The sequence below is a fragment of the Emys orbicularis genome, chromosome 1, assembly GCF_028017835.1.
Source record: "Emys orbicularis isolate rEmyOrb1 chromosome 1, rEmyOrb1.hap1, whole genome shotgun sequence".
NCBI lineage: Eukaryota > Metazoa > Chordata > Testudines > Emydidae > Emys > Emys orbicularis.
In genome coordinates, this window is record NC_088683.1 from 241837070 (window position 1) to 241851253 (window position 14184).

Here is a 14184-nt window from a genome sequence, read left to right on the forward strand (position 1 = left end):
TATTGTTAATATTGATAAAAGTGGATATTTTTTATATAAAAAAATCTAACCCTCCCTTTTAAATCTTGTTATATTCTTGGCCTCAACAACTTCCATTGGCAGTGAGTTCCACATCTAATTACACATTGTGTGAAAAAGTATTTCCTTGTATTGGTTTGGAACTTCCTAACTTTTAAATGTCTGCTTGTTCTTGTACCTTCACTTGATCAGTCATTGCATTTACATATTTTTATCTGGTACCTTCAGTCCTATTGGTCTCTTTTTTAAGATAAACAACCCCATTCTTTTCAATCTCTCTTAATATGAGAGTTCTTCCAAGCCCTTGATAATTCTCTTGGCTTTTCTCTGATCCTGTTCTAATTCAGCAGTATCCTTTGGCATAAAGGGTGACTGTATTAGTGATGAGGGTACCCCACTCATTTATATAAAGGCATTGTAATATTCTTTGTATTATTCACCATCACATTCCATATATTAGCTTTTATGACCACAGCTGCACATAATTGGCAGAAATCTTCATGAGCTGTCGACAGTGTCACTGAGTTTATATAGTTAATATAGAACTCTGTAAGGTGTATGAGTAGTTTAAATTTTTCCCTCCAAAGTGCATAATTTTGAGTTAATCAACATGGAATTTCATTTGCCATCATGTTTCCTATTCACCTAACTTGTTTAGGTCTCTCTGAAGTTCCTCAGTCTTCCACTGGACAGGGCATACATTACTTATATTATTCTAAATAATGTTGTCATATGCAAATTTTGCTATCTCACTAGTCACCTGGCTTTTCAGGGCATTACTATATTAACAACATAGGACTTAGTACAAAACCTAGAGGTATCCCACTGTTAACCCTTAGCCATGATGAAAATTGACCAATTAACCATGTCTCCTAGCCAGTTTTTGATCCATGACAATATTTTGGCTGTCATGCATGACTACTTAGCTTCTTCAGTAGTGCCTTGTGCGAACCTCATCAAAGGCCTTATGGAAGTATAAATAAATTATGTTGACTGTTTCTCCTTTATCCACTGCTTTACTGACACATTCAAAGAATTCTAAGCGATTAATGAGACATGATTTTCCTTTGCTGAAATGGTGCTGGGCAAAATTTTTCAGACAAATAGTTTACTCACTGAAAAATGCGGTTTCCAGTCGACCAAAATGATTTGTGAATTCTGCAAATAAGTTTGAATGGAAAAAATATTTTTTTTTCCAAAAAAAAACCCCCTGTGTTTTGTTTTAACACTTTCAAAACAAAATATTTTGACCTTTCATTTCAAAATGACATTTCATTTAGAAATTTAGTTAGATTTATAGAAAGAAAGAAAGAATTTATTTAAATTATCACATGCGTCTGACGAAGTGGGTATTCACCCACGAAAGCTTATGCTCCAACACATCTGTTAGTCTTAAAGGTGCCACAGGACTCTCTGTTGCAATTTATTTAAAGAAAGAAACAAACAAAAAGGATAAAAGACACCTGAAAACTAAATGAAACAAAATGAAATAAATAAATAAATATATTTAATAAATAAATAAAAAACATTTTTTTTCCACTTTTTCATATTGGCAGAAAAAACATACAAAATCTGTTTTGGGTCAACTTGAAACAAATGTTTTTGTGGATTTTTTTGTTCAGCCACAAACCAAAATATCAATTATTTGCTCAGTTCAAGTTGTTAATCTCTTTCATATAATGATCCTCAGGTGTTTCATTGTTCTGTTTTAAATTATAATTTCAGCCAATTTCCCAGGTGTAAAGCATACCTATCTATAATCCCTTACATATTGATTGGTCCATCCCCATATTGTTCAATCCCAGCTTCTGGCAGTCAGATGGACCTAACCTCCATGAATGTATCTAATTCTTTTTTGAACTCAGTTATACTTTTGGCCTTTAGAACATCCTGTGTTAAAGAGTTCCACAGGTTGACTGTGTGTTGTGTGAAGCAGTATTTCCTTATGTTTGTTTTAAACTTGCTGCCTATTATTCCATTGGTTACCCTTGTTTCTTGTGTTATGTGAAGGGGTAAATAATACTTCCTTATTCACTTTCTCCATATGATTCATGATTTTATAGACCTCTATCATATCCGTCCTGAGCCCTGGTCCACACTACAAACGTATGTTGGTATAACTACGTCGCCCCTGAGCAATGCAGTTATATTGACCTAACTCCCAGTGTAGACAATGCTATGTCGACATGAGGGCTTTTCCTGTTGTCATAGCTACCACATCTCAGGGAGACGGAGTACCTACACCAAAGGGAGTAGGTAGCGTCTTCACTAAGTACTGCAGCTGCCTCACTGCAGCCCTATAAGTGTACACAAGCCCTTAGTTGTCTTTTTTCTAAACTGAACAATCCCAGTCTTCTTAATCTCTGCTCATATGGAAGCTGTTCCATATCCCTAACCATTTTTGTTGCTTTTCGTACTTTTTTCTGATTTCAAGATATCTTTTTTTGAGATGGGGAGACCAGAATTGAATGCAGTATTTAAGGGGTTGGTGTAACATGGATTTATATAATGGCATTATGATATTTTCTGTCTTATTACCTATCCCTTTCCTAATGGTTCCTAACATCTTGTTAGTTTTTTTGACTGCCGCTGCCTATTAAGCAGATGTTTTCAGAGAGCTATCCATGATGACTCTAAGATCTCTTTCTTAAAAGAAAAAACAAGAAAGAAAAAAAATATTAAAAGACTTAGTTAAATATACTGCTAAAAGTCTACCTCTATTGAAATTATTGCGATCTTAATTCCTCATGTCATAATTTCTTGTTTATGTAAACTGGGAATGACACCTATATTTCTAAAGCAACTTGAGATATGTGGATGAAAAATGCTAAGCATTATTATTAGGGCTGTCAATTAATCACATGAGTTAATTCTGATTAACTCAAAAAATCACGATTAAAAAAATTAATGTGATTAATCACAGTTTTAATTGCACTGTTAAACAATAGAAAACCAATTGAAATTTATTAAATATTTGTGGATGTTTTTCTACATTTTCAAATATATTTGATTGCTATTACAACACAGAATACAAAGTGTACACTGCTCACTTTATATAACTATTTTTATTACAAATATTTGCACTGTAAAAATGATAAACAAAAGAAATAGTATTTTTCAATTCACCTCATACAAGTACTGTTGTGCAATCTCTTTATTGTGAAAGTGCAACTAACAAATGTCGATTATTTTTTGTTACAAAACTACACTCAAAAACAAAACAAAGCAAAACTTTAGAGTCTACAAGTCCACTCAGTCCTACTTCTTGTTCAGCCAATTGCTCAGACAAATAAGTTTGTTTACATTTATGGGAGATAATACTGCCCACCTCTTATTTACAATGTCACCAGAAAATGAGAACAGGCATTCACATGAGACTTTTGTAGTCGGCATTGAAAGGTATTTAAGTGCCAGATATGCTAAACATTCGTATGCCACTTCATGCTTCGGCCACCATTCCAGAGGACATGCTTCCATGCTGATGACGTTCGTTAAAAAAAAATGCATTAATTAAATTTGTGACTGAACTCCTTGGGGGAGAATTGTATGTCCCTTGCTCTGTTTTACCCGCATTCTGCCATATATTTCATGTTATAGTAGTCTCAGATGATGACTCAGCACATGTTCGTTTTAAGAACACTTTCGCTGCAGATTTGACAAAACACAAAGAAGGTACCAATGTGAGATTTCTAAAGATAGCTACAGCACTCGAACCAAGGTTTAAGAATCTGAAGTGCCTTCCATAATTTGAGAGGGACGAGGTGTGGAGCATGCTTTCAGAACTCTGAAAAGAGCAACATTCCGATGCGGAAACTACAGAACCCGAATCACCAAAAACGAAAATCAACTTTCTTCTGGTGGTATCTGACTCAGAGGATGAAAATGAACATGTATCGGTCTGCACTGCTTTGGACTGTTATCGAGCAGAATCTGTCATCAGCATGGACGCATGTCGTCTGGAATGGTGGTTGAAGCATGAAGGGACATATGAATTTTTACTGCATCTGGCGTGTAAATGTCTTGCGACGCCTGCTACAACAGTGCCATGCGAATGCCTGTTCTCACTTTCAGATGACATTGTGAACAAGTAGCGGGCAGCATTATCTCCTGTAAACATAAACAGACTTGTTTGAGCGATTGGCCGAACAAGAAATAGGACTGAGTGGACTTGTAGGCTCTAAAGTTATTTGAATACAGTTATTTGTTGTACATAATTCTACATTTGTAAGTTCAACTTTCATGATAAAGAGATTGCAGTACTGTTTATTTTGTTTTTTACAGTGCAAATATTTGTAATCAGAAATAAATATAAAGTGAGCACTGTACACTTTGTATTCTGTTTTGTAATTAAAATCAATATATTTGAAAATGTAGAAAACATCCAAAATATTTAAATAAATGGTATTCTATTATTGTTTAATCATGTGACTAATCGTGATTTTTTTTTAATTGCTTGACAGCCCTAATTATTATTTATTATTAATTTAAGACTTCTGATTAGCTGCTCCCTGGAACTTAGAAGCATAGGAACATATGCCTTGTCATTCTGTCTCAAGTGATGATCATGTAAAAAAATTAATTGAAGATTTAAAATTGAAAACTGAGGACAACTTGCAGCTTGCTTCTATGAAATGTCATCATATTGAGATATTTTGGTCACATGGCTTCAATGAAATTTAGTCATCTGTTGTGACAGAAACTCGTGGGTAGTGATTCAAAGCAATATGGTACTCAAATTAGAAGGCAAAATAAATTAACATATTTATATGACTACTTGGGCTCCTGCAGTAAGAAAGATAACTCAAGGGTGTCTGGTGTCCAAGATGATACAAATTTTGCCTGAAATGACCAATGCTTTTTTTATTGGGACAAAGCCACTAACTTGTGTCTCAGAGTTGGTTACTAATGAGATAACTTGGTAAACTGTTTTTAATCACGCAGCAGATTTTGTCATGAAGATGTTGGTTTAGCTTAGCATATAGGCTATGGCCATTCATTCTACCAGGTAGCTATTTACAGTAGATTCCACAGCGATGGCATCATTGGATTGACTCAAAAAAAGCTCCTATTTCAGATACTGAGAACTCTTGTTGCTGAGTCACTGATAGGGTGACCAGATGTCCCAATTGTATAGGGACAGTCCTGATTTTTGGGTCTTTTTCTTATATAGGCTCCTATTACCCCCGCACCCCCGTCCTGATTTTTCACACTTGCTGTCTGGTCACCCTAGTCACTGATGTTGCCCTTCGGCTTACGTGATTTACAGAAATTCTATTAGGTGAGATTGGGAGCAGAACTGATGTTAAACTTAACATGGCAAAAACTTAACTCCTGCTCTTTCCTCCTCTCTTTTCTCTGTCACTACTGACAACATTGCTATGCTCTCTGTAATTGAGGCTTGTAATGTGAGAATCATCTTTGACGCCTCCCTGTACCTTATCCTACAAAGCCAGACTGTGTTCAGTTCTTGCCACTTCTTCCTCCAAAACACTTCTACAATGGGCCTCTTCTTTCTGTCTACACAGCAGGACCTCTTGTCCAGACACTCTTCATTTTCTGTCTTGATTACTGTAACCTCCCCATCTCTCGACTCCCTGACTGTGGTCCCCTGAGCTCTCCAATCCCTTTAAAGAGCAGCTCCTAAAATCCTTTTAGATGGACTAGGTCAGTGTTTCTCAAATGTGGCCACCGTGGCCGCATGCGACCACCTGGGGCTTTTCTTGCGCCCACAGCCTCCTGGGTTGTGATGGGGTGGGGGTAGGTGGTAAAATAGTGGCTCCTCCCCCTCCCTGTTGTTCCAGGATGCACCGCCTTGGTGTTGGTTGCTGGGACCACCAGCAGGGGTTGGGCTCTGTCCCCCTCTGGAGACACCTGGAGCACAACACTGGAGGAGCAGGCAGCCAGTGAGTTCCCCATTTTCGCAGGGGCAGTGAGGCTCAGGCTTTGGGCCTCAGCTCTGGGGTGGTGGGGTGGCAGGCTCTGGCCGGGGGGCTTTGAGCTCCAGCTCTGGGCTCTGGCTGTGTGGTGGCAGGCCCCACGCTCTGACCATGGGGCTTCAGGTCCGGCCGCAGGGCTTCAGGCTCCAGCCCCCCCGCTGCCTCTCCCAGTCTCCCCCACCCACCAACTCCCTTTGCCCCTGGCCCCTGCTGCCTCCCGACACCCCCCCCCCCCCATCCAGGGCTTAATTTGTCCCCAGGCTTGGCAGGGCTGAGTAAGTCTGCTGTGAAAAGTGATACTTGCATGTTTGTTAATATCACTTTTCACAACAGACTTACTAGCTAGTAACAAATAAATTACAATGATTTGGGTGTGTATATGTGCATATTTATTTGTTTTTCCTAAAGCTAATTAAGTATATTAGGGAAAAGTGTAAGGACGGCCACCAGCAAGAGTGGGTGGCAGCTCTCTGAGGCCACCAAAAAATTTGTCCTGAGAACCCTTGGACTAGATGATCCTGGAAGTCCCTGACAATCTTGTTTTCATGAGTATGATGTATAAGATCATAAACTCCAACATTAGAATATGTCATGATGGAACATAAGGTCACAAATAGAGGCAAAAAGGAAGGGGCAGAGGGGGAATGTGCGTGGATAAGGTGATGGGGGCAGCATTGTTCAGTTTCACTGGGTCACATAACACTTAAATTCTGTACAGTAACTCCTCACTTAAAGTTGTCCCAGTTAACGTTGTTTCGTTGTTATGCTGCTGATCAATTAGAGAACATGCTCGTTTAAAGTTGCGCAATGCTCCCTTATGACGTTGCTTGGCAGCCGCCTGCTTTGTCCACTGCATGCAGGAAGAGCAGCCCGTTGCAGCTAGTTGGTGGGGACTTGGAACCAGGGTGGACCTGCAGCCCCCCATCAGCTCCCCGCTCCCCTAAGTTCCTTGTGCGGCAGCTGCCCAGCAGGCTATCAATTGCCAGGCAGTTCAGCTGTCTCTCCCCGCACTGCCATGTGCTGCTCCTGCCATCTGCCTTGGAGCTGCTCCCAGGAGCCTCCTGCTTGCTGTGCGGGGGGCGGAAAGAGGGGGGCTAATGTCAGGGTCTCTCCCTCCCCCCTGCTTACCCCATCTCCATAGAGTGGGGGGGTCATGACAGGGCTCAGGACAGAGGGAGCTTGCTGACAGCGACTGCTGTCTCAACTTGCTGATCTACTTAAAAAGGCAGTGTACTTAGAGTGGGTCAGCGTACTTAAAGGGGCAATGCGCATCTCTCTCTCTCACACACACACAATCAGGGTGTGTATCTCTGTCTCTGTCTGCCATGCTGTCTCCCCTCCCTCCATCTGTGCTGCCGTGTAGCGTGTGAGGCTACAATAACAACGTGTTAACCCTTGGAGGCTCAGCCGACTGCTAGTTCATTTAGCAGTAAGAAATATCCCACCCTCTGACTTCACCACCTCAACCAAGCTTCACAATCATCATTGTTCTGTACAGTATTAAATTGTTTAAAACTTATATATATATTGTGTGTGTGTGTGTATGTATATGTATATATATATATATAGTCTTTTGTCTGGTGAAAAAAATTTCCCTGGAACCTACCTCCGCCCCCCCCCCCCATTTATATTAATTCTTATGGGGAAATCGGATTCGCTTAACTTTGTTTCGCTTAAAGTCGCATTTTTCAGGAAAATAACTACAACGTTAAGCGAGGCGTTACTGTATTATCATACATCCAAGGGCAGAAGGGACCACTGTGATCACCTGGTCTGACACCCTGTGTAACACAGGCCTTGGAACTTTCCCGGAATAATTCCTAGAGCATTTTTTTTTTTTAATCCAATCTTGGTTTAAAAGTTGCCTGTGATGGCGACGTCACCACAACCCTTGGTAATTTTGTTCGGAGGGTTTATTACCCTTGCTGTTAAATATGTGTGTCTTATTTCCAGTCTGCGCACAGTTTATAATGTAAGGGCAGCCGACCCTGGCCTCATTTTCATGGCTGTGGGGGCCCAGGATCAGAGCTCTCTTTCAGGAGACACCCACAGGGCCCCATTACTTTCCAGCTGCTCAGTTCTCCAGCCTGACTCTTCAGCAAATTCAAAACCAACCCGGTCCCGGCCAGCTGGCCCCTGCAACTCCCGCCTCCCTGGCAGCTAGCGCAGCCCTGGCTGCATCTCTCCCCAACTACGGTGGCAGCGTCCCCCGATCCCGCTCCTCCACCAGCCCGCTCGGCGCCTAGGGCGCCCCTGGAGGCATGGGGGTTCAGGGGCCGCTCTCCCCTTCCCCCGCCCTGACGTGGTGTGGCCGCGCACATGCCCAGAAGCGAGCGGCGGAGCGTCCGGGCCGTGCAGCCTGTGACAGCGGCGGCGCTTTCCCTTCCGCTGGGTGTGGGCTCTGCAGCAGCGCCGCGCCCGCCCAGCCCGGGAGCGGGGACACACACACACAGACAGAGGCGGGCCGGGGCTCCGTCCCCGCTTCTCCCCGCGCCGAGGGGCGGGAGGCAGCCATGTCGCTATTGTCTCGGGCGCTGCCCGCGCTGCGGCTCTATTGCATCGGCCTCGCCGTCGCCCTGCACCAGCTGCTGCGCCGCCTCCGCCCCGGCGGGCCCCCCGCGCCAGGTGAGAGCATCGCCCCCCGCTGCTGCCCAGCGGCGGTCGGGGCCGCCCCGTGCGGGGCGCTGCTGGCAGGCCCGGGGAGCCGTGCAATGGCACCGGGCGCAGCCCGCCTGTGGTCCGCCGGGCACTGAGCCCGCTTTCCTAACGGGGCAGGGGGGAAAACAGGAGGCCGGCGGCCGCTCCCTCTTTGTAGCCTTCCCTTCCTCCCCCACCCGGGCCCCACTCTCCCCGCGGGGGCTGGGGCGTGTGCCGTGACCTTGGCCCCTGCGCACAGCGAGGGTCTGCAGCACCACCCCCAAGGAGCGTCCCCGGGCTCCGGCTCCTGCGTGTGCGCAGCCTGCCCTCCGGCCGCACCGGGGGCTCCCCTCCCCGGGCTGCTCCGCTCCCTGCCAGAGCTGCAGTACCACAGGGCCTGGCCCTGGCGCTCCTCCCCCGTAAGCTGCACACGCTGCGGCTGCTGCGCCGGGCCACGGAGCTGCGCGCTCCAGCCTCCGCTCGGCCCGCTGCGCTGGCGCCCTCCGCACGCGCCTGGCTGCTGGGCTGGGTCCTTTCGCCTGCTGGCTTTGCAGGCGGTTCGTGGGCTTGAGCCTGCCTGTTTGGTGCTGGCATACTCAGTTACTGGGGAGACACCTGCACACGCCCCCTCGCTGCTTTAACTGCACTCGTTCCCGTACTAGACGCATAGTCCCCCCCCCCTGTCCCTCGCGTTATTGCACTTGCCCCAGGCCGCTGCGTTAGGCCCTTGCATACCTCTCTGCTGCTGGACCTGAGTGGCGTTGTGGTTAAGTTGCTGGACAGACCCCGGAAAGCTGGGTTCAGTTCCCCACGTTGCCTCAGATTCAGGCGTGATTTTTGTTCTGTTTGTGCCTCAGGTCCCAGCCTCACGTGGGTGTTGATCAGTGTTTGTGATGTGCTCAGATACTGTGGTGATAAACCTATAAGAAATCACCAGTTCCCCTAGCTTCTCCTGCTGAACAAGAACCTGCTGCTTTGCCTGGCTACCTTCCTCTGTCCTGATCCTGTGCCTAGACACTAGGCTAGAACCCTCCCCGTTCTCCTTGGCTGCTTTTGAATTCTGCCACTCAAATTCCTCCATCTCTGCTAAACTTGGACACTGGACTTTATTCTTCCACACTCCTGGCCACTTGATTACATCCTCTCTAAAATCACTCTTCTAGTATTGACAGTGGTGAACTTCTTCACTGTATCCGACTCTCATAGACTGCTAGTCTTTTCTTCCCACCCAGCCATTGGTGGGAGTGTTGGTGTACGCATTTTTTATGCTGAATATATATTGTCATTAATTGCCAGCATTTAAGGTGACAATTCAATGGCATTCAGTTTGCTCTATGGAGCTTTTAGTTTAGCTCCTTTTCTGACAGTTTTGTGTTACATTTTTAAATGATTTTTGTGGTCAACAGAAAACTTAATGATGTTCTGTTTCCCCACATTAGGTGTCTATGAAGGAAACTTGAGGTTTCCAAAAACGATTAATCTGGGAATCTCTTCAGGCCAGACATCAACACAATAGGAATCTTATATTTAAAAGGATACGGATTTTTAAAAACACTTTTGAATTTGTTGGTGCTTCTAACAGCTCCCTGCAACTTGGGAAGGCCTGAAAACCATGTAATGAGTGACAGCATCACTGCAGCTCACTAGTTTGGTTCTGTTTATTTTCTCTGACTAGCTTCAAATGTGGGTCTTATGGAGGTGATGGTGGTTTTAACCAGAATAACAACAAAAATGCAGGTATAGGTATGCAGTTCAGTGAGATTATTTAAAATATGAGGCCCAAATCAACTTATTGTATAGTTGAGGTACTAGGGAGGAGAGAAAATAAATTTGTGTGTCAACCATTAATTTTTGTAAAATTAATGCAAAGACTGGACAGCACAGATTTCCACACATGGGTTCATTGGGTAATGTTTCTTCCATACTAATAATTCTAATGCAGATTTGAGTTTTGCTTTCTCATTCTCAAAAACATATAACATGCCAAAAAGAAAAAAAAGCAGATGTGTGCCTACAGTTTTATGTCAGCTGAGCATTCTTCTAGCATTAATTTTTCTTGGCAGGGTAAAGTTGTGGATTATGCCTAGAGTGTGTAACGCTTTCAAAATAATTTAGAACTGAACAGAAATATTATGACAAAGATTGACCCAAACATTTTATTTTATTGTAATCTTAAATATAATTAACAAATCAAAAAATATCAAGAATGTATTTGAAACAGTGTGATTAAAAAACAAACCAACTTGTGAACAGGGGTATTTTGATATGGATGTTAGGCTAGTCTAGGTAAGATTTCAAAGTAGTGATCATAGTATGACAAAAACAACACTTTAAAATGTGAAAGCAATTACATGTGTTTTAGAATGGACATAGTTAATCTTGGATCAGTAATCTGCTACTTCTATTGGAATAAAGAAGCAACAATTGTGTCAAGAAGTTAGTGAACTAAAAATATTTTAAAATACAGAAGTTGAAAGCTTTTTCTAACCCTTGTAGTCCTCAATTCTTAAAAAGATATGATTACTGGAATAAAAGGTGCATAAATCAGGTATCAATTGCCTCATCATGAGAGACATTTAAAAAAACATTTGGGGGAATATGGTAGAGCCGAAGATTTGTCGTTTAGCTCCTCAAGTCTACATGTTCTGGAATTTGGATCTCAAGCCTACTGGACCTCATCTACACTGGCAAGCCACATAGCCATAATTCAGCATAGGTGCAGCTCCATAGTGGAAGCTATATTATAGAAAGCCGTCTGACATCCAGTGATTGATCTGCCCTGTGTTGAATTAAGGGTCTGAAGTCCACTAGTGTAGCTGTAGCCCTTATATCTTCAGAAGCTGCATTCATTTAAAAAAAAGCTTGTTATACTATTTCACAGAAATATTCAGGAGCTGCAGTCTAAAGTAAACTAAATTAAATTAGTCCTCTTTTCCTGAATTAATCAAGGTTGTATGCTGTTTTTACTACACAACTTAACTTGTCTTTCTAAAAACTGACTCCTCTCCTACTACATCCTGCTAATATTTGTCTAATTTTACAGATATTGTTTAGGATGGTGTGTATGGAAAGGACAGTTTGAACTGTACAAATGAGGCAGCTTGGGGGGCAAAATATATTGCAGTAGTTGTTTTGATTTGTGAACTGAAAACACAAATCTGTAAATATATAACATGAAGGTGCAAATTTCACAGCATTCCAGGGTAGGAATATCAGGAAGTTTGCTGCAGACTCTGAAACTGAAACACAGAAGGAGGAATTTCAATGTAGGTTGTGAATTTAATGTAGACTTCACAATTAAGTGCAGTGCTGGAAAGTAAAGGAGGAAGAGGAATTATATAAATTATTATTTAAACATTTCTCAATACTAATTGTATAAAATAGTATAATTAAAGATCAGTATGGTAATATATATCTGTTAGTGCTGTGTGTACCAAGATAATTATCTATTCAAATAGATACTACTGCATGCATATTCTTCTCCCACTGCTTAACTTTAATAATTAAAATAAATGCTCGTACTGATATCTTAATGTAAGGTGTGACCTTGCCTCAAAATCAAGTTTTAGAAACAAAAATCTAATCAGTGAATTTACAAAAGATGAGCTAGCTAATTGTGACACCAGGAAGTTAATACAGGAAATGTGGTTGCAGCCCATTGAGAGTCATCTCATTTTTTTTTATCTTTTTAAAATCATGCTATCTCTGACACTAATTGTTTCACAGAGTAGGATTTTCTGTGATCATGTTGAAGAGTTGTCAGAAAATTTTTGTTTTTTCTCATGCTGCATTTGATCTTCTATTGCATAAATCATTTCATTGAAATTTGGCTTCAGACATACTCGATGCTGCATGTTTTGTACTTGTGGAGAAGACTTGTTAATGTTTATATTTGGTACTTGAGAGATGTAGAAAGTGACTTAGAATTGAGTGCTAATATTACTCATTCATGTTTTTAAAAGCATCTTTTAACCTGAGATAGACTTTAAATGTGCCCAATTTTCTCTTTCTAATTAATCTAAATGAAATTATTTTCTTCTGGCTTTCGCTATAATTTTCAAAACATTCAAAACTATTAATAATAGAGAGCTTGGGTCCCCTCTGTTTTGATTCAAGTATTAATAATATCTTTTATTTCATATGGAGAAAGTATTATAATAGATTAAGGATGCTGTACTTCCTGTCTTAATTATGTTTCCCAGTTGTTAAAATTGTTAAAATTGTTTCACTCCAGAGACAGTTTGTGATCCATTGCTGGTGAAGTGATTTACATATATGAGAGGAATAATATCTGGGATCCATCAAGATGAAAGGAACTATATATATTGTACATGTAAGATATTATTAAATTATATCCAGAAAAAGGCTACATTTAAAAGAGAGCAATTTAGATTGCAAAGTTATGTGTGGTTCAGTGTTATAATTAAGGTGGTGGTATGCTGATGTATCTTTAACTGTGTCAATGCTACGGTGTACCACTGTAGTTAAATGTTGAATCTATATACAAATGATTGAAAAGATCTTACAGTCATAAAATCAGGTGGAGTGAGCCTGGGACACTCATTCACTGTGAATGAACTTGTGTTTTCTTGTTCTATGACAGGATCTGTATGTTGTAGAATTTCCCTCCTTAATTTTAAATATTAAAGGCACACCACCTGTTTTATTACTCGACTTCCTCTTTGCTTCCAGGAACCTCTGTGTTACAGTAAGGGATATTCTGGGATAAAATGAAATTTGTTGAGTCTGTATGTGTCCCAGAAACCCTGTGACATGGCTTGAAATAGAGGTATCTGAAAGCAATAACAGCAAATACTGATATGGTACATCATGCCAGTGCATAATATGAAGCTATTAAAACCATCATCTGTAACATTATACTGTATATACCTCTCCTTCTAAGTTATACTGTCATACTATGAGAATGCATAACATGGAGTTGTTAATATGGATCTTTGGAATGATACAGCATAACCATGTTGGGTCAGTAATTCATATTGATGACTGAAGGACTGAAATTAGTCATAGCAAAGGACATACCAGTATTCAGAGCACATTTTTAAAAACAGAATAGTTTTACCTCCTGATGCAGAATCTTCAGATGTAAATATTTAAAGAAATCAACCAAACCAAAAAATCTGCAACTCCTCCTCATCTTTAACCTTCAATAATCTTGTCTTAATATTTTATTAAAAAAACCCAAAATATTAAAAAATAACTAGAATAGTTAAAAGGAACAAAAGTCCCTTACTCCATAGTGTAAGCCCACAGGAGCAACTGCACTGAAAAGATACACACACACAAACATTCCCGCAGGTCTGCACCAATGTCATGAAAAGCCTACTAGCTTGTCTTATTCACCCAGGGCTTTCTTTTTCTGTTTCCTGGCATGGTGCTGCCACTGACAGGGAATGATGGGGACATGTCCTCTTCCCCCAACTTACTGATTTGTTGACGTCCCATTCTCCATAGAATGCATCATGAACGTATTCTCAACTCTGGTCCTCTCAAATTTTTGTATGTGCCTGCACCACTGTTCCCTGATGGCTCCTTTCCCCTCTCCTTACTGATCTTTGTTACCCACTTACTGGGC